General features: G+C 42.0%; 1 protein-coding gene across 2 annotated transcripts in view; it reads left to right on the top strand.

The window, feature by feature from the left end:
- Positions 1-24,332, top strand: part of ABTB3 (ankyrin repeat and BTB domain containing 3) — a 299,555-nt gene that overhangs the window by 2,459 nt on the left and 272,764 nt on the right. The gene's annotated exons all lie outside the window — the stretch shown is intronic.

Here is a 24,332-nt window from a genome sequence, read left to right as displayed (position 1 = left end):
TGGAACTCTCTGCCCCAGAGTATGGTAGAGGCTCCTTCTTTGGAAGCTTTTAAACAGAGGCTGGATGGCCATCTGTCAAGAGTGCTTTGAATGCATTCTTCTTGGACTGAATGGCCCATGAAGTCTCTTCCAACTGTATGCTTCTATGATTCTATGTACAGACATAATTATTGAGGTTTGGAGACTTGATGATACAAGAGACTAATGAAAACCAACAGGCAGGCTGGAAGGGTCGCTGTACCTGCCCAAGGGATGCCCACATAAAAGGAGTGTAATTGGTAGGAAGAGAAGCACAACATTGTCTCAGGAGGGTAGCAGGAGGGGAGAAAACAAAGCTCTTTCTGGGAAAGCATGCATAGGTATATTGGGGGGGGGGGGGGCGGGAATCCCTCACTCTAATCCTATCTCTAGTCTATCTACTCATTGAGGTCTGGAGACTTGATGATACAAGAGACTTGTGCAATCTAGGATGAAACCCAATAGGCAGGCCGAGAGGATCACTGTACCTGTCCAAGGGATGCCCACATAAAAGGGACGGGATTGGTAGGAAGAGGAGCACAACACCATCTCAGGAAGGTAGCAGGAGGAAAGACAAGGCCCTTTCTCGGAAAGCATGCATAGGAATATGGGGCCAGGAGGGTTGGGAGAAGAATCCCTCCCTCTAATCCTATCTCTTGTCTATCTACTCATTGAAGTCTGGAGACTTGATGATAGAAGAGAGTTGTGCAGACCTACTCATTGAGGTCTGGAGATTTGATGGTGCAAGAGACTGATGAAACCCAACAGGCAGGCCAGGATTGCTGTACCTGCCCAAGGGATGCCCACATAAAAGGGGAGTGATTGGTAGGAAGAGGAGCACAACACTGTCTCAAAGAAGGTAGCAGGAGTGGAAAAGACAAAGCCCTTTCTGGGAAAGCATGCATAGGAATATGGGGGCGGGGGTGGGGGGGTGGTGGTGGTGGAAGGAATCTCTCATTCTAATCCTGTCTCTAGTCTATCTACTCATTGAGGTCAGTAACAAACCAAGAATACAGTTGTAATGTATTTTTTCAAAACAAACACCCCCCCCCCCATGTTTGAAAGCTTGGCATCATATTAAATGTCCTTTGACCATTAGCTGGCCATTGGAGTGCCTCTGGTGTTGCTATAAGGAGGTCCTCCACTGTGCATGTGGCAGGACTCAGGCTGCATAGTCATAGGTGGTCTGTGGTTTGCTCTTCTCCACATTGCATGTCATGGACTCCACTTTGTGACCCCCATTTCTTAAGTTCGGCTCTGCATCTTGTGGTGCCAGAGCACAGTCTGTTCAGTGCCTTCCGAGTTGCCCAGTCTTCTGTGTGCCCAGGAGGGAATCTCTCATTCGGTATTAGCCATGGATTGAGGTACCGGGTTTTAACCTGCCACTTTTGGACTCTTGCTTGCTGAGGTGTTCCTGCTAGTGCCTCTGTAGATCTTAAAAAACTATTTCTTCATTTAAGGCATTGGAGTACTGGCTGATATCTAAACAGGGGGTGGACCAGAGATGTTACTGCCTCGGTCCTTTCATGTATAGCTGCTACTTCCCGACGGATGTCAGGTGGTGCAATACTGGCTAAGCAGTGTGATTTCTCCAGTTGTGTAGGGCGCAGACATAGGGTGTCTGGAGACTTGATGATACAAAGGACTTGTGCAGACCTCATTGTGGTCTGGAGACTTGATAGTACAAGCAACTGATGAAACCCAACAGGCAGGCCAGAAATATCGCTGAACCTGCCCAAGAGATGCTCACATAAAAGGGGCATGATTGGTAGGAAGAGGAGCGCAGCATCCTTGTAGCTGTGTTATGTCAGTGCCAGTAGAATGCAAGAGGTCCAGGCACACACTGCAAATCTGACTGTACAACTTCTGAGGCTCCATGAGAGCTTAGGTAAACAACTGTTGAGGGATCTGTGCTCCTCAGTTGCACCAGTTTTTGAGACCGTGGATGCTTCCCAGCCATGCCACAGCCAGACAGAGCACAAAATGCCAAAATGGCCTTAGGTTAGTGTCGGTTGGCATGGAAGAGGACCATAGTAACTCCTATGAGAGCAGGGTGGGCCAAGATGGGCTTAGGTCAGCACTGATTCATATGGAAGGGGGGCACAACATCACACACTTGAGGAAGGGGTGCCAAATTCAGCTGCCAGTCCTGTGTCTGCTGATTGGGAGTGAATCCCTCCCAGGGGGCTCCTGCTGTAATCTGCTGCAGTTAAACAGGCATAGGCAAACTTTGGCCATGCCTGCAGTAAAACCTACAAGAGAATACCAGGGCATTTTGGGAATGTCTGGTTGATTTTGAAGGAAACTGCAGCCCTCTAAATGTTTTTGAACTACAAACCACATCATCCTTAGCTAGCATGACTATGTTATATGGGCTGTGGCTGGCAGGAACTGCAGTGCATCGATATAGGGAACACAGGGGACCCACCGCTGGTTTATAGCACAAGCCTTCCCCTTTCAAGGAAGAAGACAGGAGCAGAATTCAAAACGATCTGAACAGGTTAGAGAGATGGGCCAAAATTCTATTCTGCCTTGATCGGACCACACCTAGAATCACATTGTGTCCAATTCTGGGCACTGCGATTGAAGGGAGATGTTAACAAGCTGGAATGTGTCAAGAGGAGGATGACTAAAATGATCAGGGGTCTGCAGAACAAGCCCTATGAGGAGCAGCTTAAAGAGCTAAGCATGTTTAGCCTGCAGAAGAGAAGGCAGACAGGAGACATGCCAGCTATGTATAAACATGTGAGGGAAAGTCATAAGGAGGAGTGAGCAAGCTTGTTTCTTCTGCCCTGGAGACTAGGACTCGTAACAATGGCTTCAAACTACCAGAAAGAAGATTCCATCTGAACATTAGGAAGAACTTCCTGACTGTAAGAGCTGTTCAGCAGTGGAACTCTCTGCCCCAGAGTGTGGTGGAGGCTTCTTTGGAGGCTTTTAAACAGAGGCTGGATGGCCATCTGTTGGGGGTGCTTTGAAAGCGATTTTCCTGCTTGTTGGTAGGGGGTTGGACTGGATGGCCCACGAGGTCTCTTCCATGATTCTAAAGTCTCTAGATAGATTGGATGGCAGTTCCCACTATTCCCATGCCAGTTCTTAGACCAGATGTGCCTGAGGACACACCAAGTCACATACCTTAATTACATCTTACATTAATTCAAGATGCCATAATGCTTGTTTGTTATTTTTGCTAGGGAATCAACTCCACCAAAGTCATTGGGACTGACTTTCAAGTAAATGTGCATTTGGGAGTTGATTCAGGGATTGTCAGGTACTCAGTGAAATTGCTGCTGGCTTTTCATTCACATCAGTGAGGCTAATGATAAATCAACAGTGAATTGAGTTTATTTTTCCTTACCTGGAAGAATGAGATGGCCAACTGCCCTCCCAAGGTGCTATTTATAGTGTTAGGAAGCTAGTCTAGTCCTCTTTCCTGGATGCCCATCTGTGTGGTGTTGGAGAGTGTTGATTTTCTAAATTTACATTTGGTAGAGATGTTGTGGAGCCTTGCTGAATTGTTGGATAGTACTCAGGAAAGCTGCATCCTAGTGTTGGAGAGGGCTGTACTGCATGCCGGTAACTATTTCCTTTGGAAATGTGTCTTCTGCATTGTAAACATTGTGTGCTACTAAGGGGCCTATGTGGTACCCAGATATCTTTTGCCCAGGGCTGGAAAAGGCTGTATCATGTGACTGTTTGCCTCCATGATAATGTTGCCTCCATGATAAAGCGCTAGCTGTCTGGTGCTAAATTATAATTCAAGCATAGTACATTGGTTGCCTATTGCCATTGTAGACAAACATTGAGAAATAGTGTATCGTTGCTTCGTTATAGATGGATATATTCATGCCAAATGCTATGCATGTTAATGGAGAAAGTTTTCGCTGTGGAACTAATATGTACAAGAGGGCAGTCCTTGATTAGTATTGATTGGTCCATCAGACCTCTTCCTCCAAGGATCAAAAGGGTGCAAATATAACCTGCTCTCATTTAATTCATGCAAGAATCTTGTAGGGTAGGGTATTGAATTAGCTTCATGTCTGAGTGAAGAATTGAACCAGTGTCTTCCAGGTATTATTTCCACACTTTAATTCAGGCTGACATCCCCTAGATCGGGCATGGGCATACTTGGGCCCTCCAGGTGTTTTGGACTTCAACACCCAGAATTCCTAACAGCCTCAGGCCCCTTTCTTTTCCCCCTCAGCCGCTTAAGCGGCTGAGGGGGAAAAGAAAAGGGCCTGAGGCTGTTAGGAATTCTGGGTGTTGAAGTCCAAAACACCTGGAGGGCCCAAGTATGCCCATATCCGACCTAGATTCATTTCACTCCAAAGTAGGCTACTTTTTTCATTCTTCTAATGTGCAATGTCTACCTGTTTTGTTCTAATTGTGACAGACTGTTTTAAAAACCCATAATCTACAGGCAAGTCTTTCAAAATGTGAAGAAGAAAAAAAGATAAACACTAGATCCCAACTGATCATAGAAGATAAGCAGTGTCAGCATTGGTTAGTACTTAGATGGGAGACTTCTAGTGAAAATCTGCTGCTCTAGGTTTTAGTTCAGAGGAAGGAAATGGCAGAACCATCTTTGAGTTCTGCCAGTTCTTTCTTAAGAAAACCCTAGGAAGTGTATGGAGTTGCCATAAGTCAACAAGCAACTTGATGACATGCATGAACACATGCACACATACACACTGCAAATCTCATTGTACAATTTCTCAGCCTCCTTCAGAACTTTATTTCTGACTAGCTTGGGGACCCATCAGTGCCTGGGTTATTTGAGAAAGGCATTGTTTATTTTTTGAAGTTTGGAGCCCCCATGGTGCAGTGGGTTAAAGCATTGAGCTGCTGAACTTGCTGACCGAAAGGTCGCAGGTTCAGATCCGGGAAATGGCGTGAGCTCCTGCTGTTAGTCCCAGCTTCTGCCAACCTAGCAGTTCGAAAACATGCAAATGTGAGTAGATCCATAGGTACCACTCCATCAGGAAGATAATGGTGCTCCATGCAATCATGCTGGCCACATGACCTTGGAGGAATCTACGGACAGTGCCGGCTCTTTGGCTTAGAAATGGAGATAAGCAGCACCCCCCAGAGTTGGACACAACTGGATTTAATGTCAGGGGAAAACCTTTACCTTTATTAATACCAGTTTGGTAATGTCTAACACTATTTATTAGAAAAAAGCCAATCTTTCCTTTAGTTTTTTAATGAATGACCCCAATAGGAAATGCATAAGAATGTGGGTGAACTACAATTCCCGGAATTGTCAGTCAATCCTCCCCAAACCCTGCCAGTATTCAAAGTTGATCATGTTGGGTCTGTGTGCCAAGTGTGGTCCAGATCCAATATCAGCTGGATTCAGTGCTTTCTGGAGAAGGGTGAACTACAACTCCTGGATTCCCAGGGTAATCACCCACAAACCCAGCCAGTCTGTGTGCCAGGTTTGGTCCAGATCCATAATTGGCTGGGTTCACAGTACTCTCTGGGTGTAGTGAACTATGAATTGAGGCCAATTCTCCCAAACCTGGTCATGGGGGTTCTGTATGCCAAATGTGGTCCAGGTTCATTATCAAAGGGGGTCAGAGTGCTGTGCCTTGATGCAGGGTGAACTCCAACTTCCATCCTGTTGAGCCAGTCCCCCAAACCCCTCCAGTCTGTTCAGTTGCTGATCAACTGAACAGTTGCTGTTTGCTGTGTGCCATAGGAAAGGGTTAAGGGAGAGGCAGTAGACATGGTCATGCAAATTCTACACAAGGAACCCTGGGATGCTTACCTATGGTGGAGGAAACACATCAAATCTAGGATGAAATTCTCCCCGAATGAAAGTATTCCTTGGGTGGTTAGTGTTTGGGGAAGGACATGGGCAGCATTTGGGCTACGTGTTCATGGTGCTCGCTCTAACCTGCAATGTCAATTGAGGGAGTGCCTTTGGAGGCTTCTTAGCACTTGGAACTATAGCCCCTTTGTAGAGGTCAAAGGATGTCTGCAAGTGGATACCTCTGCCACATATGCACATACACATTTTTCACCTTTATTATATGTGTATAGATAGAAAATAAATTATGTGGATAGATAGATGGATATGAACAACTGTCCAGGGACCTGATTGATCTCCACAGTTGCACCAGTTCTTGTGAGATGTTGGATGCTTCCCAGCCATGCCACAGCCCAACAGAAATAGTAGGATCTGCAAAATATAAACAGTCAAGACAGAATGAAGTTGCCAGGCCTCAGTTTATCAGAGTCTTCATATTAATATTTTGAAAACAGCCTTAACACATGGCTCTTTATCAAGATTACTATAGTTGCTCCACACAATCTCTTTTGCAAATGAGGTAATTGCAGAGATTCTTCCTCTGTCAGTCATTTTTCTTAAGAAAGCATTAAACTCTGGAGATAATTGGGGTCCTTCTCCCATGATGCCCTTCCCCTTTCAACATCCTGCTTTTCCATACTGTAATTCTTGCACCACCAACTGGTTTAATAGAGACTATTCCTTGATTTATCAAGGATTTATCAAGGAATGTTGAAAGCTCAATTGTTGCCACGCAGGCATGAAAGATAAGGCAGTTGCATATCTTAAGACATAGAAAACACATGGTGCTTAAAATGCAGGTGTAGCCCACAATGGATTCTTCTGCATGTTCAAACTGTGCTGCATATTTACATTGCAAGTACAAGAGGAATTAAAGGTGGCCACTACTAACCTACAGGACGAAACTCCTTGCTTTTCTTCCTCCTCATTAATGACACATCATTTTCTTTGGGCACAACCAGATCTTAGAAACATCACTTATTTGGCAGAGCTTTCTGGTTTCTTTCAGGTTTGAAGCAATTGGCCCTAGTCAGCCTCTGCTGTGCTCCCTTGACATTCCAGATTCCTGGGTTTTCCTTATATAGAGACTGCATATGTGTCTGTGTTTGTTTTTGTTGTTGGGCGGAAGAATAGTTGTTTTCAAATTGACCTCACAGTAGAGCTTACTATAGCCTCTCAGTACTTCCTAGGTACGTGCATTTTATTAGGTCTATGCAGTATGAATGGAATTCAAAGAAGCTAATGATCTGTGACTGACATCCACGTTCACTCTTTCCCTTATATCGTTCCCATTTTTCATTAATCATTAGACATCTTTGTCTAAGGTAGCCATACAGTTTTATTTGCCATACAAGGATGTAAGGAGAGGGGGGAAAAGGAAGACACATGGATCTTTTTTTATATGCATCTTCAAATCTATGAGAATATATTGAAGGCAGTTAGTCGCCATGGAGTTGGGTTTATACGTGCCATTCTTTTGTTTTTTGTAGGGATATGTGTGTTGAGATAAGAGCCAAACAATCATACCTGGTTCTATCCCTCCCTCAGAACTGCAACATCAATAGATTAAGAGGGAGGAAAAGAGCTAGTGGACACTGGGGAGACAGATGGGGGACATCTCTGGGCATTATTTACAATAACATCTGCAGTGGACTTCACAGAGGAGTATTTGGCTGAGTAGCTCTGTTTTGTCTCTTTTCCTCTCTCAGTGTATATTTTTGTAGAGGCGTCTCATATGTTTGGGCAGCGTATCATATATATACACATGCTTCAAAAGCTTTCATTTTTCCACAGGAAATGGTAGAAGTGTAACTGAAACTGTGTGTGAGTGTAAGAGAGAGAGAAAGGAAAGAGAGATAGAGAAGTACTAAAACTTTGTTGCATATATGCAGTTGTTTGGCCAGCCAGAGACTGGATGGTAAGAGCCGTGAAAGGCAGCCTTTTGCTGGAGAGGCTTCATTCATGTCACTGCTTGTTTACTAATAGCTTCGGGCAGGAGATGCAACAAGAATGATGCATCAGCTTCCCTGGGATTGGCTTTTTAAAAAAATGATATTACAAGTTGTCTTAATAGAATTGCAGTGCCAACAAATCCTTAGGACGGAGAATCCATTATGTTCATCAGATATGCATACAGTACCAGTTGCACACACACAGACATGCACACGAAGCGAGCTTGCAGTACTGTTTTAAAATTCTTTGGGACCTGACTCTGTGTTATTTGTCTCTCTCTTTCCCAGAGAGACAGACACTCTGTTATGAGCTTGAAGATGAGCCAAAATCCAGACAAGCTGGGGCACAGAATGCTGAAATTAAGAAAACTGAAAGGAACCAGCTGCCCAGATTCTCCCTTACTCTGTTAGCCAAAATAAGATTTCATATTCTCTGTTATTTTAAGATACCTTTGTAGGACACAAAGGATGCAAGGAAGGAAGGCAGAAACATGATTTGCATTGCATGTTGCATAGTCTATTTGTTTTTCCTTACCGTCTTTTCTATTGTATGTGGATATGTTTCAGTGAGGATTTGTGTGGTTTTATGTATTATCGATAAGCCAAGTGACAATACCAAAGTTTGTGTTGTTGCCATTGCTTTCATTTGTCTTTCTTTACCATTGCCTCTCCTCCTTGTTCTCTTGTCTCTGGAATTTAAGGAAGCTCTTTGAAGCACCAATATAGCTTCCTTTGTTCCTATTCTTCTTAAAAGCACTATTGTGCCACGGCATTGAAATAAGAAACGTGTGTACAAACTTGCTCCTGTCCTAAAATGTTGTCATGCTTTATAATGTGACAAACAAAACATGAGCTGCCTACCCATTCTCATTGGCTGCCAGTTGCTAATAAGTTCTGCACAAAGTACCTCTCGGGTAATCTAAAAATTGGCATTTCCCCCCCTATTATGTCAGGTACCTGCACCATGTATATGCACATTGACACAATTGTTTTCTTCTGTCTTGTGAACTCATCAGGGACAGGTAGCCAGTGGGTCAAGGAGCATGACTAGTTAGGTACTACCACTTTGAGTAGCACTGTTTTACAGGAGAAGAATGGAGTAAACCCCAATAATGGCCATAGCTGAAAAGAAAAAGTTGTTGGAGAGAGAGAAGGTCTTATAGATTAAAATTGTGTGGCCTTTGGAGGTTTCACTGTGGCCCTTTGAACCCCCAGTGACACCCTTCCAGCATCCCCAGATTTTTTTTTCTGAAAAAGTTGTTTTTGGGTGAAAGTCTCTAAAACCATATACAATGAGTGTGCTAAATGTTGTTTTTTGTGGATTCTCACCCCAAAAGTGATCAGACATATGGTTTTCTAAAACTATGACTGTGACAACATAGTCACGACCTTCCAAAATTCTAGAGAAATCCAAAATTGGGCAGTGAAGTGTGGCCCTTTCTCTTCCAGAGTGTGCCCATCTGAAGTTGAGGATGACCTCCTCTATTCTGGCCCCTTCCATGTATGTTGGGCTATAACCCCCATCTTCCCTCAGCCTTGTATTCAAACATCAGTACTTTAAAATAGTGACCAAGTGTGGTATAATAGTTTGAGCATTGAATCACAACTCTGGAGACCAGGGTTTGAATCCCAGCTCCAGCATGTGACCTTTGGTAAGTCATGTTTTTTTCACCTCATAGAAAGGCAATGTTAAGACCCCTCTGAACATTTAAAAAATATTTTAAGGGCATTTTAGGTTCACAATGCATCAGAAGTGACTTAAAGGCACACAACACTTTGAAAACAGCGCTCCTTATCCAGAGTCAACCATCCATGGATTCAGACATCAATAGCTTGAAACTATTTTTACTTAAAATTCCAAAAAGCAAACCTTGATTTTGCCATTTTATATAAGAGTATGTCATTATATATAATGGGATTAGAGCAAATGTGTCAAACTGAAGATCCACATGCCCATCATGCCATTTTTGTGTCCCTCCAGATGCCGGACTACAACTCCTGTATTCTTTATTATTAGACATCATGAAAAGAGCTGATAGGAGTTGTCCCACTTTAATGTCTGGAAGGCTGCAGTTTGTTCTGTTTGGTCAGGAGAGTGGGATTTGAATTTAGATACAAGGCTTGTGTATTTGATGCCTGACTTTAAAATATTCTTTAACCTTTTCTTAACCTAAGAGCCACATTCCCTTTATCCTGAGTCTGCAGGGCAGATAACCCAAAGTGATGGGAGTTGTCATTCCATAACATCTGGCCCCCACATTGTGTAAAAACTAAAGAGCACCAATCATTATGCTATATATAGATAGATAGATAGATAGAGCGAGAGAGAGACAGACAGAGACAGACAGACAGACAGACAGACAGAGAGGACCTCTGTATCCATGGATTCTCCATCCATGGATTCAACAGCTCTTTGAAAGCAACAATTAGACTGATGTGGCCCTGAATGAAAATGAGTTTGACACCCCTGGATAAGAGCATCCACAGACTTTGGAATCCATTGTGTGTTCTGGAATCAAATCACAGCAAATACCCACTATAAAACAAATTAAAAATATGATTGTGGTGGTGGTAGGGATGATGATGATGATGATACAGGTACAGTTCTGCCACTCCAGTTGACCATATTGCTGCATGCATAGACATTAAACAAAATGCCTGTTTGATAAAAAGGCCATTATTAGCTTTTGGAAGAGGGGCAGGGCGAGGGGCGGCAGTCAGGTCTCCCATGGGAGGAAATTCCACAGTTTGGAATAAGCCACTGAGGAAGCTGCCTCCTGTTTTCTTAGCAGATGTTGGGGTGGTGGGAATGCAATGAAAACAAAAACACTAGGTTTGACTTGCTGGGATACAATGGTAACAACTCTATTGGTTCCTTACATACATCTCCAACTAGCTCCAGTTTTATAACTGGGTAACAGCATACAGAAATATATTCTTGAGGGATGGTTAATTCCTAGCAAGTTCTGACTATTTTATTAGGCAAAGAGAGGCTTTCCTCTTAGGTTGCCTATACTTAAGTCATATGCCAACTCTTCCTTGATATTCCCTTCCATCAAACTGCCTGCGCTTCCTAAATTATCTTGCTTTCTTCAAATGAATGAAGGATGCTGACCTAATGCTTAGCATTCAGAAGAGAAGGCTGAGAGGAGACGTGATGGCTATGTATAAATATGTGAGGAGAAGTCATAAAGAGGAGGGAGCAAGCTTGTTTTCTGCTGCCCTGGAAACTAGGATGCGGAACAATGGCTTCAAACTACAGAAAAGGAGATTCCACCTGAGCATTAGGAAGAAATTCCTAACTGTGAGAGGTGTTCAGCAGTGAAATTCTCTGCCCTGGAGTGTGGAGGAGGCTCCTTCTTCGGAGGCTTTTAAATGGAGGCTGGATGGCCATCTGTCGGGGATGCTTTGAATGCGATTTTCCTGCTTCTTGGCAGAGGGTTGGACTGAATGGCCCACAAGGTCTCTTCCAGCTCCATGATTCTATGATTCTAATGCAAGTGTTGATGAAAGATGCTATAGCCATCTGGTCATCTTCTCCGGGTAGAACAGTAGAGGAGGCCCCCTTGTCCTTTGATTAGAGCAGCTTAGGGAAGGTCCACCAGGACTCTGAGATGGAAACAGGAAACAATAAAATCATTACCCTGTTTCATCATGAAAATATACAGTACAGCTTGTTGAGAGAACATTGTGTTAACATCCCACATAATCACCAGTTCAGTTTCCTCTGTATGCATTATGGCGTTTCTCCCATCTTCTCCTCTGGGAAGGTGGTCTGAAGAAATCTTCATTACTTCATACTTCCTTTCTCGGGACTTTCACAAGTCTTTAGTGATGTCTCTTTTACCACTGCTATTCCTACATTTGTGTCTCTGCAATAATAAACAAATTAGCAGCTTCACTCCTTCCTATTGAATAGTACAGAGTTTGGAGGGGGAGAAATCTGCCCTGCTTAGAAATATCTGGCTATGATGTGTCACAGTTTTTCTCAACCTGATACCCTCTAGAGGTATTGGATTCCCACCAACCCCAACAATCATGCTTAATGGAGGGCACTAGATTGTTGAAATCTACATATGATGGACGTATTGTATTTGTCTGCCAGACTGGCTGCAAGCTGTGACTGTTGGAGCATGCATTCCTTCCCACTGGGTGCTGCTAGACAGTTTTAAGAGGCCATGTGGCGTCAAAAGAAAGAATAAATGATGGAATGACTTTTTGAAAAAACAAAACAAATCAGAATAATATAAACCAAAAGTAAAAAAGCACTGTGTTCCCTCATTCGCCTCTTCATTGTCTCAGTATCCAAAATAGAGTACAAGGCAATAGCATGAAAAGCAAAACAAACACATGCTGGAACATGTAATATTACTTGGTTAGCCTTTAATGAAGCCCCACCCCTATAACTATAAAAGTGAATTTCATGTTATAGTTCATCCTGGAAAAAGAATGATGCTCTTTCTCTTTTAATTCTAATATAATATATATAAGAGCTAACATCTCCAGGAGACACAATTCTCTCTGTTTGGTGGGCTGCTGCCAGACCTTGGAACTCCTTCCATAGGGAGACTGGGAGTGCATATACACAGTAGAATTAATGCAGTTTGACACCATTTTAACAGCCATGGCTTGATATTAAAGAATTGGAGTAATAGTAATTTGGCGGTGCACCGGCACTTTTTGGCAGACTAAAGACCTAGTAAAAACTGCAACTCCCACGATTCTATACCACTGAGCCATGGCAGTTGAAGTGGTGTCAAACTGCATTAATTAATTCTGGAGTGTCAGTGTGGCTTTCTTCTTGGTCTAGTTCCCATTGGCAATTGAAAACTTTCCCATTCTGTTAGGCTTTTAGGAATTGATTTTGATGGGCTTTTAATTGCATCCTTTGCTGTTTTCTTGATTTTCAAATACTGCCTTTTAATGAATTTCAATTTTAACTCTATAGATGTATTTATTTCATGTCAAAAGTATTGCATAAATAAGTATAAAACTGATAAAATAAAGGGAGCACAAGCAGTTAAATAATTTTAGACCAAAAACGGGCAACAGTGACTTCATTGTCTGTAGCTTTCAACAATTCTTCCTCTGTATATGAGGCAGAGCATTGTGGGCAAGCATACAGTTGCTGAGTTGTTTGTTCTGCTCCACAGTCGCACAAGGTGGAGGATTCTTCTAGGTTGTGCCATTTTGCCAGATTGTCTTTTGATCTGTCCACTCCACTTCTGAGTTTGGTCATGAACTTCCAAGTGGCCTACTCTTGGTTTGCCCCTGGAGGAAGACCCTCATGGGGGGCATCCATTTGAAATTGCCTGTTTTTTCTGACCACAGGGATATTCTTGATGTTGCTGGAGGAACATTAAGAGAAGTGATGGCTCTCATGAAACTTTTCCTTGATTTAAGTCTACTGGGAGGAGGTTGATAGCTGTACATTGGGTGGCTCTTACAGTGTTCAATCTTGTTTCTCTCACAATTGGCAGCAACTTCCCATTGCACATAGGGGGGCGGCAATACAGCTAGCTTATAAAGGCTATCAGCAGGTGTGGGTTTAAGACATCCTGTGATTATTCCACATGTCTCATTTAGTGCTATATTCACCTGCTTCACATGGGCAGATTTATGCCTGACGGACAGGCACGCTCAGCAGGTGAATAAGACAAGGCCAGGGCTGATGTTCTTATTAATTTTGGGTCTGCATCCTGTGTGCTATCAGTAGGTTTTCACAGGATATTATTGCGTACTTTGTGCTCGTTGTTCGCACAGTGTTTCCTAATTTTTTTAAAGATAAGCACATTTATTCACAGACACAAACATATTACGCAAACATATTACTGTACCCATGGATTCTTTAACCACAGATTCAACCAAATTCTAGTGGACATTGAAAGTCTGCTGTACTGATATTTTTGTATGGTTTTCAGTTTGCATTGATTTTGATCATTTGTGGGCTAGCTTGAATCCCAGGCCCCATCTACACTGCCATATAAAATTGATCATTTGTAAGCCAGCTTGAATCCCAGGCCCCATCTACAATGCCATATAAAATTTGGATTATCTTCTTTGAGTTGGATTGTATTAGTCTACATTGTCATGTAATTGAGTTCCAAACAGATAATCTGGATTTTTATATTGCAGTGTAGATGGGCCCCCGGTGCTGGGGAAAAGAACTCATGATATGGTGCTGATGATGATGGTACCAATTTTTTGAAAGGGAATTATTTGCAAATAATTAATTTAGTGGTTAGAAGCCTCAGGTAAAATCCAGTTCAACTAGGAACCCTTTGAGCTTCTCCAAGGGTGCTTCCAGACAGGGTTTGAACCCATGATGAAGTGGGCTTAAGAAACCCATTTTGTCATGGGTTTAAGTCCCTATGAGTGCCCCAAAGACTCAGGCTTTCCTGTGCAGGGGGAGGGGGTAGCTGGTGTTGCGGTAAGTTTTCCCTTCTTTTCAGGGCGTTTGGGGGGGGGGGGAGTAACTGCCTTCCTTGGTTCTCTGGGCTTGTCGTAACCAAAGAACTAAGATGGGCTTTGGGGACAGATCCGCAGGGCGCACACCCCATTCAACCTGGGCCTTTTAGAAAGGTCTGAGTCTAATAGGGTATCTAAATAATTATTTGGACACCTCAGGTAAAAGTCTGACTAGGCCCACATTTTGGGCCATGTCTGGAAGGACCCCAAATGGCCACATCTTTTCTTTATGGTACCATGTTTTGGTAGTTTTCAAGCATATACATGTACTGTAAATGTCTCCTTGTTCCTCCCTCCATTTGAATATGTCTTCTAAGGATTACTTCGGGTGCTTCCAGACAGCACTATATAACGGGTTTTAAACAGGGGCAAAAAATCCTGGGACTTCAGAAGAGGACCACATACAGACCCTTTGGTCCTTGGATTTCTACTGCCGTTGTCCAGACTTTTGTAGCAATTGCTTCCACGTTTACAGGGAACAGTGTCTGGCTACCCTCTTGTTTGCTGCGGAAGCTCCTGGAATAAAGGTTCTGTCTGGACAGGCCCTTATTGTCAGTGAGAACTTTAAAGATAAAATATGCTGATATTGTTGATTGCACCCTTTTGCCTGACCCTCCTAGCTCTGGAATGAACTCCCAAGAGCTTTTTCTGGAATTCAGTTTTGCTCTCAGGGTGAAAGATGCTTCCCACCCTTGAACTAATTGTTTGCAACTACTTTTCTCCGAGGTCTGCTTTAGAGACATACAGAGCATATTAATGGTTAGGTTCCAGCTCATTTCTGGGTGATTTCATGTTAATCTTGGAAGAAATCTGGAACAAACTTGTTCCTGCTAAGGGTATCTGCTGATGTAAGGGACAGAGGTGTCTTTGTCCTGGGCAAAGAATTCAAGATTTATTTGTCTTTTGCATAAAGCTGATGGAATGGAAATGGTTGATTTGTCTTGGGTTTTGTTCTAGCTTGTTTTTCTGGACGCACCCCATTAACTTCTTGATATGATGACCCTTATTTTGTCTATAAGTTTTGTTCAGACTACAAGGCAGTTTGAGCGGCTGTTTCTGTTTGGGGGAAACTAGAAAATATTATGAGAATATAGTGGCATTCCCTACTTCACTGCCATCTTACTTACTTACTTACTTACTTAGGCGATCCCCTTGTTGTCCGAGTAGGATTGTCTTCCAAGATCGGTGTACTAGTGGTGGGTCTGTAGGTGACTGTGGAGCCTATTCTTGATCTGCATGTTCTCCCGCAGTGAGGGCATTGGCTTCCAGGTGGAAGGTGGTCCCGGTCGGGGTTGGCTTGACGTGCCTTCCTCTTGGCACGTTGCTCTCTTTTGCTCTTCATTCGTGCCTCTTTAATTCTACAGCACTGCTGGTCACAGCTGACCTCCAGCTGGAGCGCTCAAGGGCCAGGGCTTCCCAGTTCTCAGTGTCTATGCCAGAGTTTTCAAGGTTGGCTTTGAGCCCATCTTTAAATCTCTTTTCCTGCCCACCAACATTTCGTTTTCTGTTCTTGAGTTCAAAGTACAGCAACTGCTTTGGGAGACAGTGGTCAGGCATCGTGGTGAGGGGACCTGTGTGTTCCAATGAACCTGCGTCTATCTGCCATCTAGCTCCCATTATCCCCAGTCAGCAAGCTTCTTATGCTGATGAGGAGTTACACCTAACCTAGTGTAAGTCTGGATCTACATTGCTACATAATTCAGTTTTGAACTGCATTATATGGCATTGTAGATTCAGCCTCAGAGATGTGTGGATGTGAAGACTTCTGAAAGGAAAATTCCAGATACAATCAAAACAAAAAAAAACTATTCTGTCTTTTTGATCATTTCAGCCATTTTTAGGTGCAAAAAACTAGGGCAAGCCTAGAGAATAAGGCCACTGTCGTTATTTATATGCATAAGGGTGCAACCAACTTCAGGAACTAAGGAGATAAGTATTGTTTTAAGACTATGCTTATTTTTACATTTGTCTGGGAGTCAGCCTTGTTCAGATCAGTGCTAGATGTCTCACCATTTGATGCAAATAACTTCTGCTCCTTACTTTGCTCTGTTGATTAAACTAGGAGTGCATGTACACGGTAGAATAAATGCAGTTTATCACCACTTTAACTGTCAGTGATCAATGCTATAGGATAGTGGAAATTGTAGTTGTACAAGGCCTTTAGCCTTATCCACCAAAGAGTGCTGGTACTTCACCAAATTACAAATCCCAGGATGCCATAGCATTGAACCATGGTAGATAAAGTGGAGTCAAACTGCATTAACTCTTCAGTGTAGATATACCTTGACTGAAATCAGAGTAGACATATATGGGAGCATGTAGTAAAATATTTTTAAATTCACCTTCCCTCAACTGTGGAAAAGATAGTTCTATTTTAAGAGAAGTTTATAAAGGGTGTTCTTAATGAGACCCAGAGTGGAAACTTCTCGAAAACTTGCTCCAGCCGTTATTATTCTAAAGGAGATTGTTCAAATATTTGGCCTAAATCTAATTTCCTGTAGCTTAAATTCATTACCTTTCTGCCTTGCCCTAACTTATAAGGAACAAGCAAGGCAAAGGTATCTGCATTCTTCTAGGTATTTTGAAAATACTACAGACCTTTTCTGTCTTTGAGCATTTGATCAGCACTAGGATTGTACATTACTTAATACTAATTCAAAATCTTTTATCATATTGAGTTCCATTCTCAGATTTGTATGCATATTTCTTAGATTGTGATTTCTAACACTAAGTAAACATTACAGATTTAGCATGTTGTAGCAAAACATATACATGCATCAATACCTAAGAAGGCTGTAGAATAAATGCAGGACTTTGCGATTTTGTTGCGTGTTTGAATTCTGATTTAAAGCTATCTGTCTCTGGCAAGTTTTGGCATGCCACACTTCATACACCAAGAGTCCTTCAAATTCCAGAAGAGTTTGTCAAAGTTGTTTTTTCTTGATTTTTTCCAGGCAGTTGAAGGAAGCCTGTTCACATATGTTTTGAAGTACCATATATGCTTGTGTATAAATTGACTCAGAAAAACCTAGAACGACATATCCATAGATCAGTGCTAGAAATGCTCTGTGATCCCTACCCTTTTGGGTGCTTGAAGTAGAGTGGAGCAGCAGCTATTTTTAATAGAGGCTTACTGTATAAGCCTTACGAGGCTCGTCAGTCTCTCTGCAAGGATTTCAACACTTAGAGAAAACACAGCAGTTAAAAATGGCTTCTGTGCTTGTGCACAATGACTCCCCTATACCAAGGGAAGATTTTCTGCTGTTTAGCAGTAATAATAATAATAATAATAATCATCATCATCATCATTATCATAACTGTATTTTTATACCCCGCCGCCATCTCCCCCCCCCCCCCCGGTGGTGCAGTGGGTTAAACCCCTGTGCCGGCAGGACTGAAGACCGACAGGTCACAGGTTCAAATCCGGGGAGAGGCGAATGAGCTCCCTCTATCAGCTCCAGCTCTTCATGCGGGGACATGAGAGAAACCTCCCACAAGGATGATAAAAACATCAAATTATCCGGGCATCCCCTGGGCAACATCCTTGCAGATGGCCAATTCTCTCACACCAGAAGTGACTTGCAGTTTCTCAAGTTGGTCCTGACATGACAAAAAAAATTCCCCTAAGGGACTCGGGGCGGCTTACAAAGGGACAAGCCCAGAGAGTACAAAGTTAAAAACATAATGCAATAAGATAGCAAAAAAAACAAAACCAAATACAAACATACCACAGTAAAACATAACATCATAAAAACAGTACCATACAGAACGATAAAAGTGCTGAGTTCAAAGGGATTTGCAGCAACCACTGTGTTTTGCTTCCTGTCCTGGGAAAGCTGTGAGGACAGGACTTTGCTTCTCCACAGCCGAATTGGAAGGTTGCTTTCCTTGCTCTTCTCGCCCACTTTCTCTTCCAAGGATAAATTCTCATTCTTTTTCATCAGTTATATTCCTTTATCTCAACCTTCCTAATGCCGTGATCCCTTAATATTGTTCCTCATGTTGTGGAGACCCCCGACCAGAAAATTATTTTCGTTGCTACTTCATGATTGTAATTTTGCTACTGTTATGAATCGGAATGTAAATATCTGATATGCAGGATGGATTTTCATTCACTGGACCAAATTTGGCACAAATACCCGATATGTCCCAATTTTATACTGGTGGGGTTGGAGGCAGGGGGAGAGGGGTGGAGGTTGATTTTGTAATTTGGGAGTTGAAGTTCTAATAATAAAACTTTGTTTGTATTCCGCTCTATCTCCCCAGAGGGACTCAGGGTGGATTCTGGGATTTATAGTTAACCTACAATCAAAGAGCATTCTGAACTCTACCAACAATGGAATTGAACCAAACTTGACACACAGAACTCCCATGACCAACAGAAAATACTGGAAGGTTTGGTGGGTGTTGACCTTGAGTTTTGGAGTTGTAGTTCAGCTACATCCAGAAAGCACAAAAATGATGGATCTGGACCAAATATGGCACAAAAACTCAGTATGCACAAATATGAACACTGGCAGAGTTTGGGGAAAATAGACTTGACAGTTGCTGGGATGTATAGTTCACCTATAATCAAAGAGCATTCTGAACCCCACCAACGATAGAATTGGGTCAAACTTCCCACATAGAACCCCCATGACACCCAGAAAATACTGTGTTTTCTGATGGTTTTTGGTGAACCCTCTGATACCCTCTTGCAACCCCCCCAGGGGTCCCGACCCCCAGGTTGAGAAATGCTGATGTGCATGTTTGTATAGAGTAGACATTCTAAGATCAGCAGTGCAATTTATACCCCAATCTTTCAGTTGTAAGCTCTCAAGTTTTCTTTCACTCTTCCTGAGCGTGTTCCATCTATGCATTTTTAAAAGGAGAGGAAAAAAATTTGGTTTGTTACTTGCCTCTAAATTTTATCCATGAGTCAGTAAAATCCACAATTTTGGCCCCTCAACCTGTCCTCAACTTATACATGAAGCTGACTTATACATGAGTACATATGAGTATGACTCCAAAGCTGTCTCTTTAGCACCTCCGATATGTATTTTCCTCTAGTCTGCTCCTAGAATAATAGAAACATAGAGTTCCTTTCCTCCTTCCATGAATGACCCTTGAATTATCCATGGGTCATAAGAAAATCCAAAATGTTGACCCCCTAAACCGACCTTCAATTTATACATGAGGTCAACTTCTATACAAATATATATGGTATTCCCCTGGTGGGATGACGCTTGAGATCATTCTGACAAATTGCCCCTACATTTTAACCAAACTGCTCTATATTCACAGTTATTATATTCAGAAAAGAAAAAAGAAGATGATAATCTTGCATGTGTTCTGAGTTTTAGATGACCAAGAATGTTTTCCAAATGGATCTTCTGTTTATAAAGGGATTTTTGCCCTGTTTCGCCCTGTGGGTCATGAATTCAATGATGTGATTCATCATTGAGTTCATGACCCAAAAGTGAACAGTTCAAGCAGTACAGCTGCACTGGCAGTTCATTCGCATGTCAGTGAGGTGTTGAATTGTTCTAGGTTGTAGTATGAGCTTCAAGTGACTTATCCAAGGTACTGAAACTATTTTGGGCTCCAGATTTGAACACCTTGGCTAGCTTCTTTAAGGATCATTCCATGGAGAGGTAAAAGCGCCAACTCGATGTTTCTATTATTAACTAAATCTTGGAAGCACATTCATCACTCCACTGCTGTGGAAGCAACCGGCTTTTACAGATGAGGTGGCAGTGTAACATTGTCTGATGCAAAAATGGTGTGTGTGTTCTAGTGGGTGTAGATTGCAATGAAGCTGTGACATTGGAAATAATCTGGTACAGAAAATGGATGTTATTGAATTAATCGTGATTTGATTTCTCAAGCTTGCTTGATTATGCAGCTCTTGCTTTACCTGCTTGTTGGCTTCTTTGAGCATATATGCAATTACTGTGAAGTACCTTGAGTCATGCTGAACTCATTTGCACTAATTTCTGAGTGGATGTACACAGAATTCCATGTTGCTGTTTACCATCAGGTTGACTTTGACATATGGTAACCTTACAAATGAGAGATGTCCAGAGGTTTTGGTTTATCAAGTGCTCTGTTCAGGTTTTGCAAACTCAGGGTCACAGAGAACTGATTTATTGACTTTTGAATTAATGTTTATATTCTGCCTAATCAAATTTTTGGCTTTATAACATTCTAGTTCAAAATACAGGTCTTAGTAATATGTTCTAACTGAGCAACTGTTTCTCTTTCCTCTCTAAAGCCAAGGAAGCTGTTGTGATGTGTGATATTGATAAGAGGCTGAGTGATGGTAAACAAACTGAAGCGTAATCCAGAGGTAGAAGTATTCCTGGTTAGTTGAAAAGCAGATCAACCTATAAGTGATTAGTCTCCTTCTGAAGTCTATGAATCACAATTTAAATGTAGTGCTCAATTCAACCCTGAACTTGGTTTCTATGGCTAGGAGTGGATTTGTACAATTAAGTCTAATGTGTCAGTTAAACAAATCCCAGATAATACCTGTTTCGGTAAGTAGATTACTGCAGTGTGCTCCCCTAGGGCTTCCTTCAAAAAGTATTGAGATATTTCAGGTTGTCCAGAGTTCTGGATGGTCCTACCATTTGCCAGAGTGAAGAAAACATACCTGAGATGTCAATGCTGGCTTGCCATAGCCCTTATTTGTCATTTACTTATGTTACCAAGTTGAATGCATCACTGATATCACTATGCAGAAAGGCAGCCAGCATAGGCCATGTGCTTCCGGATATTTCAGGTACACATTTCGCTCATGTGAAATAATAGTCACATTATATCCTGTTTTCATCAAGCCTCATCTGAAGTACTCAATTGAGTTGTCAGCATCTCATTTTAAGACGGAAATTGGAAAGTTGGGGCCAGTTCAGAGAAGGGCAATGCGAATGATAAGAGGTATGGAGAACAAAACATATGTGGAAAGATTGAAGGAGTTGGGCATGTTCTCCCTGGTGAAGAGAAGCCTGAGAGGCACCCTTTAAATATAAAAAGGACTCTTTAAATATCAAAAAGAATCTGCGAACCCCACCTCCTCCAAGATTAACTGAACCACCTGAACTGGGCATTACAGGCCATTGGAAACACCACCTCAGACATCAGAAGAGCTGCAAGACTGAGAACAAGCCATGAGAGTCAAGACAAAGATCCACCCAGAGGAAAATTTTCTTGCCATACATCAAGGAACCACTGACTGCATAGGGAAGCTGATGAGGAAACACAACATACAAACTACAGACCCACTAAGAAAATCCAACAAATGCTATGTTCAGCAAAGGAGAAGAGGGATCTTCTCACCTCTGGAGGGCTCTACCGTATACCATGCAGCTGTGGACACATCTACAGTACTCCACAGTCACATACTGTTTCCAATATCTTCGTTCCCTAATGTTGGACTGCAAATCTCATTGTTCCTTGCCATTAGCTTTGTTGCTTCGAATTTGTAGGAATGATAGCCCAACAACATCTGAAAGACTGAACATCTCTAACTATTTGAGTACTTGTCAGGGCCAAGCCCATTCTCTCTTTGGAGAAAGGAAGAACCAAGAGGCCTTAAAGTTGTCTATGAACACTCAACAGGAAGATGCAAAGGTCACCTGGCCATCGTCTTATCTGCTGTGATAAGAAGCCATGATTAACATGCTTCTTTACATATATATTAGTATATGTATTTTTGCAAGACTTCTCTTCTTTTAGGGAGTGATTTGTCTAGCTACTCAAGATCTGAAACATTATATTATCCAAACTGTTATGCAAAAATTCACTTAGTACTGCATTTTTGTGAGCGGTGTTAATGTTTAAGGCACAGTATGATGTGGGCCAAAGCAGAGAGATTAATAGCTTTATAAATACAACCCTATTTTGTCATTTTTGTCATTTCCATGCTAAAAGGAGACTAACATATCTGTTTCTCCCCATGTCCTTGTTATACAAGTTTGCATACGAGTCACACAAACAAAGCATGTGTTTGCAAACTCCCAGTCGGAAAAGGTGTACCTAGTGCTTTTCATGTCAAATGATTTCCTTGCCATTGAGCTAGAAAATGCAATAGATTGCATGTCTTTTCAGCTTGGTAGAGTTAAACTGATTTTTCACAGAGGTAAGGGGTTCCTAAGTTGTTCAGACAAAGATCAGTGTAGACAAGCTATTTAAAGAAATCCCTTGCTTTGTTCAGAACACATTGTCATCAGCATTGTCCAAAGGATCTAAGGCCCCAAATAGCCCTTCCACTGCTTGCCTAAAGCAGCCTGCTCCAATTGCACTTGGAGCAGCAAAAAGCTATGCACGTTACATAAGGCATATGAGGGGGAAAGTGTTCTATGCTTTTCTTCTGGTGCAAAGAATAACTGGCAACGATAAAGTTATGTTTAGGTGTATCATTTCATGAAAAGAGCAGGGGCATGATTTAGGAGTGATGGCAGAACCAAATTGACTTCTTAACCCCAGAACATGAGAAGGAAAAGCAATTTGACTTTGCCCTGAGCCTTCAAACTATACAGTTTTTTCACTACTTAGAAGTCTGTTGGACACAAAGCAGGAAAACCCTACAGGCTTGGTTTCTGTGTGACATAATCAAGTTGCATGTGAGCCATTGTCAAGATGCAATAGGCAACTCTGAAATAGCCTAGAAGCTTTCCCCCAATATGCTTTGCCTGACCTTAAAAGAAGTTTAAAGATAAAATTCATTTTCTGTGGGATTCTGGGGAGGGACCCTGGATGAGCATTTTTTCCATACAGAAAGTTCCCAAAAAAGCATATGTTTTGTGTGGATAACGTTGGCATTTTCACTGCATGTGGAAAACCCCTGGCTCAGCCCCTAGGATCACCAGATCAAAGAAGTTTCTCCTCAGATAACTCAGAAGCAATTAGAATAGATATGTAGGGCCTAGGTCAGCCTTGCCGAAATGCCCTCCAGATGTTTTGAGGTTCAAAAAGTTACATTTTTGGACTACAGTTACTAGAATTCTTAGCTATCGTATCCACTGACTGTGACACTGAAAACTAGAATCCAAAAAGTAACATGTCCAAGCTCTGGTTTTGGCTGCTGTTCTGTCACCCTATGCCAACATGGCCAATGTTCAGAGATGATGAGATTGTAATCTTAAAAATCTGGAGGGACTGTTCTGGAAACTGTGCAATATAAATGGATAAATAGCCCACCTTGGTGCAAGATCAATTCCTAGATTACTCAGTATTTCAGGCACAAAAGCCTACATTTTAGAAGGTAGGAAATTGGATATAAAAACAGGATGTAGCAAGGTAACAGATGAGTACCAACCTGAGATGCCTTTCATTCTGCTGTTTCCAGACAGTAAGTATAGTTGTTGTTTCTCCCTTCTGCATACTTTAATTTATCCTCAGCGTTTTGATTTTAAGCCTGTTAAGCGTGGAAGTCTTTGACCTTTCATGAGTCTAATTAATGTTGGTTGCTAGGTGTGCAAATAGGTTACGGGAATTTGAGTATTGGAATAATGAGATTTTCCTGCTTCTTGGCAGGGGTTGGACTGGATGCTGCATGAGGTCTCTTCCAACTCTATGATTCTATAATAGTGACTGATGTCACAAAAACATTGATGACACCAGAAAGCAGGAGGACCATGTCAGGTTTCTAGACATTTCTTAGGGAGGTGAATAATTTGAGAATACCTCTCTTGGGTCAGGTGGCACATTTCCTCAATGTAATTTGTTTCCTTTCCCCCAACTCATATTCCTTTTTGTCTGGGATCATAAGTGGGTTCAGCCAAAAAGATGAGAAGGCCAATAGGGAGAGTTCATGAGTAGAACAACAGGCTATAAAAAATATCAGGTCTAGATAGACTTTTCTACAATGTTTGGTAATGAGTTGAAGATCAGTGGGTTTGCTTGTTTGATGCTGTGTTTGAAGAGCCTTCGTAATTTTAGCAAAATCATCATAAAATATGCAGGAGAATGCGGCTCCATTATCAATCAAGTACACATTCCACATTGTAGTCAAAACACGAAGAGAATAATTGGGAAGAAGTGTGCTTTTATTAATGTAGCTGTCCTTTTCTTACTCCAATTTCTTTATTTGGCATTCTTAA

This window comes from Anolis sagrei, chromosome 5 (genome assembly GCF_037176765.1).
Source record: "Anolis sagrei isolate rAnoSag1 chromosome 5, rAnoSag1.mat, whole genome shotgun sequence".
Taxonomy (NCBI): Eukaryota; Metazoa; Chordata; class Lepidosauria; order Squamata; family Dactyloidae; genus Anolis; species Anolis sagrei.
This window is presented reverse-complemented; position numbering and strand designations above follow the sequence as displayed.